Source organism: Trichosurus vulpecula, chromosome 2, assembly GCF_011100635.1.
Source record: "Trichosurus vulpecula isolate mTriVul1 chromosome 2, mTriVul1.pri, whole genome shotgun sequence".
Classification (NCBI taxonomy): domain Eukaryota; kingdom Metazoa; phylum Chordata; class Mammalia; order Diprotodontia; family Phalangeridae; genus Trichosurus; species Trichosurus vulpecula.
In genome coordinates, this window is record NC_050574.1 from 293,281,163 (window position 1) to 293,285,629 (window position 4,467).

Sequence of the window (4,467 nt, forward strand, 5' to 3'; positions counted from 1 at the left end):
CATTAATATTATATAAATTATTTTGTGGGCTATGTTCAACTCATTTTGCAACATTTCTTGCAAATTTTTCTAGGTCTTTCTGAAACTATCTCCTTTACCATTTCTTATAGTACAATAATAATTCATTATATTCATAGAAGATGATTTGTTCAGTAATGATCCAATTTATTGTTACTTACTTTCCTATTCTTTATCATGACAAATGAATTTTATATAAATTTTTTGTACATCTAAGTCATTTTCCTTTTTCTTTGAGTTCTTTAGTGAACAAGTCCAGTAAGTTATATCACTGGCTCAATGGATAAATGCAGTTTAGTGACTCTTGGGCCATAGTTCTAAATTGTATTCTATAATGACTGAACCAGTTTCCATATCTGCCAAACATGCACTAATGTTCCTGATTTCTGGCAGCTCCTTCAACAAATGTTATTTTCCTTTTTTTGCTATCTTTGACATTCTGATAGGTAGGAGGCAAAATGTGAGTGTTGCTTTAATTTGAATTTCTCTAATTTTTTAATGATTTGTAACGTGTTTTTATATGTTTGTTATTAAGAAATTAACTTTTTCCTTTGAAAGCTGTTTATTCATATTATGACACTCTTTGAAAATAAATTTGGATCAATTCTCCATTTAGTCTGAGACATCTAGGTTGCAAAGTTATTAGTGCATTGGATCTGGATTTGGAGATGGTACTTCCTATGTAAACCTGAACAAGTTACTTCACTTCTGTGTGCCCATTTCCTCAAATATAAAGTAGGGATAATAATAGCACCTACCAGTCAAGGGTGAGGTGAGGATCAAACAAGGTATTTTTAAAATGCTTAGCCCGGTGCCTGGCACATAATAGGTACATAAGCGCAAGTTTCTGGTTTGCTACTAACTAGATATGGGACCACAGGCAAGCCACTTACCGTCTCAGGTTGTAGCTTTTCGTGTGTTAAATAAGGAGACAGAGTTTGACCGTCTTTAAGTTTCCTTTCTGCTCTGAAAAATTCTATAAAATAACTCATTTTTTCTGATTACCATAAATACTGGTATAATAAATACTGTCTATGATCCTCAGAGAGCCAATATTTTCCATTTTTAATAAAATAAAACATAAGACTATGCTGTGTGAGCAAGTGTTTGTGTAAGGAGAGATGGAGTTTGCAGGAAGATAAAATCAACCAAGTGGAAATTCAAAGGTGCTGAATTCTTAGCACTATTGGGCAACTCATCACATACCTCTGGAAACCTACTTCCCTGCTCTGTTATTGAATATTTTCATCTCTATGTGAAGAGGAGAATCATTGCTGGCAGCCTGGGTAAGTGATGGCAGAATAGAGGAAAATATGAAATCCAACTAAAATGACAGGATTGTTTTCAGCAATCATGAAAAAACTGCCAAGTACTTTTCTATCTACAAAATTAAAAGGACAAATTCCTGCTACCGAATTAAAATTTTTTCTTTCAGTTTTTTTCTGTCTTCAAAATCATACCAATAGGTTGACTTTCCATCTGTACTTTCATATATATGTATATATTATGTATATATATATATATTACATATTATATATATATATGGGAAAAATGCTCCATTTCTCCAAGACTTAGTAATGAGCTGTGCCCTAGAGTAGCCCAGTCTGACTGCACTGTGGCTCCCAGATGCAACCAGACCTGAAGTGAAAGATTTCAGCATTCATTGACTTCTCCTGGCTATACATATCAGATTAAAAGTATCATCTTGTGATAGCTAGTGTGCAGCTGACCAACGATGGTGCTCAGTTTGATCCCTCTCAGGATGACAGTGAGAAAAAATAGTTTGGAGGCTTTGGCTCATTGGTGGGGAAATTAAAATTGCAGTCAAGATTAGCCATGAAGGAAAAGTGAATGGGGCCTGTTATGTACCCTAGAATCTTTGCTTCATTGCAACAAAGGCTCCATCCAACAATGTCCTTGTTTTTGAATATACTAAGTACCCTTCAAAACCAGATTCTTCTGGGAAATGTAACCCAGATTTGCATCTCTGTGAACATCAAAAGGAGGGCTGTAGGCTGTGGTTGAACCCAAATCTCAGTGGATACATGCTTAGTGCATCAGATGACTCTGCCATCTTCTTATGGGACATCAGTGAAGTTCCAAGGAAGGTATAGTAGTGGATGCAAAGACCATATTCATAGGACACACAGCAGTAGTCTAAGATATTTCTTGGTACCTACTAAATGTATCTCTCTTTGGATCAGTTGCTGATGATCAGAAGCCTATGCTCTGGGAAACAATACTTCTAAACCAAGCCACTCAGTGGATGTCCACCTGCTGAAGTAAATTGTCTTTCAGTCCTTATAGGGAGTTCATTCTTACCACCGGATAAACTGAGAAGACACTTGCATTGTGTGAGATGAGAAATCTATAGCTGAAGTTGCATTCCATTAAGTCATATAAGGATGAGGTATTCCAGGTTCAGTGGTCTCTTCACAATGAAACCATCTTGGCTTCCAGTGGCATTGACCACTGGCTCAAGTCTGGAACTGGAGTAAAATTGGATAGGAGCAGTTCCCTGAAGATGCAGAAGATAGGCCACCAGAAATGTTATTTATTCATGGTGGTTACACTACCAAGATATCTAATTTCTCCTGGAAGCCCAATGAACCTTCAGTTATTTGTTCTGTATTAGAAGACAATATCATGCAAGTGTGGCAGATGGCTGAGAACATGTAAAAAGATGAAGCCTGAAGGAAGTGTGGATCCAGAGGTACAGGGGTTTTAGACATATCTGTACCAGTGCTGATTTTTAGATTCCCCTTTCTTCCCCAACTGAGATTGATTCAATGCTGCTTTAGAGGCAGACTTTTTTTGTCCAGACATTTTTCTATAGGTGCCTGTTAATACAGAAAGTTAATAATTGCTAACGATTAACTGTGATTGTTGAGGGAAGGGCTTTACTCAGCAGAGTCACAGACCCATATTTATTTTTTCCAAGAATTTTTTTATGAACAATCCCGTCTCTAAAATCTTATTTAGCCGAAGGAAATGGACTATGAGTGTTTTCTTTTTCTTCCTATGTTATAGTTACAAATTTCTAAGGATAATTTAAGTAAAATTAGGATGGGGTGAGATTTATATAAAAGAGAGGAGTCTGAGTCACTGAGATACTAGGATTGTAAGATATTTCAGTGGTTCCTGTCATTTATAGAGATTCAAATGCCAAAAGTGGCATGGTTAACCTTCTAGGGTACAGATCATCCTTGTGTAGAATGGCCTACCCCTGCTGGTTTTGTCTGTAACTGTCAAAATTTCATATTTTTTTGTTTATTTAATTTGTTTTTTTCCCCTAGTGAATATTTACTCTTTCACTTCTCATCTGATGGAAGACAAAAGTCATGTGAAATGTTATAGCTATACCTGCAAAAATATCTTTGTTCACTTCGTATAGTTTTGCTTTCTACTATATTTCTTGAGCTAGGTTATTTATTTCCTTTCTGTGATGTTTTTAACTTGGGATCACTATATTATAAAGAAGATATATGTTTTTACCTGATAGCTGCACCACTGGTAGAATATCCAGCAACTTGAAACAGAGCGATTGGTAGCTGACATGTGCTTTAAATTAATTCTAAATGGCTTCTTTTCTTCCTTTTTTCTTTAAAAAAATTTTATTCAAGTCTCACACAAATGAAACTAGTCCTTGACCACTCACTTTATATAATATCCTTTGGGGTAACTTGTCTAACCAGCAACCTATTACTGTCCATGACTATCTCTAAGTTTTTATGAGGGAAAAATTATTTTTCTATGCAAAAAAGAAACTTTATGTCAATACATTAATTACCTGTGATTTTCTCACTTTGGAAACTCTCTACCCATGAAAGTTTCAACTCATCTATAATTTAGTGGATCAGGTCTTAGACCTTTGCCTGACATTCAGGTACATTAAGGAGACTTTCCCGTGGTTGTACAGTGGGTAGGTGCCCAGAGTAGAGTTTGAAATCAGACCATCTAGCCTCTTAGCCCAACATTCTACTCATTACACCATGCTGGATATTATTACATTAATTAAATGATCTGTCAAAGCACCATATGTATGAAACACCTAAGTATAATTAGGTGTTGACAACCAAAAGCTTCTGATGCTCTTATCTTGCTGTCCATTCACGTGCACAGCCAGCATAGGGGTTAAAATCCTGTTTCTAAAAGAATATGTGTGATCCCCACATCAGAAGATGATACTTGTAACTCTTGAGAACTATATCTTTATTATGACATTTTGAAGGGGCATACATAGACAAAGGACATGGGTATAAGTTGACTTTGATGTGATGATAAAAAATTTAATTAAGGGATAAAAAAAGATTGTACTGGGAAAAGAGGAAAGAAGGAGACAGAAAAAGGTGCCAAGACCTATTACAGTAGAGAAAAAGATGGGAGGGAGGCAAGCATTGTTTGAACCTTACTCTCATTGGATTTTACTCAAAGAGGGAAAAACATACA

The 4,467-nt window shown here is 35.8% G+C and overlaps 1 pseudogene; it reads left to right on the plus strand.

Moving 5' to 3' along the window:
• The first annotated feature begins 886 nt into the window (after window positions 1–886).
• On the plus strand, window positions 887–2,697 carry LOC118837042 (annotated as a pseudogene).
• Window positions 2,698–4,467: the final 1,770 nt, after the last annotated feature.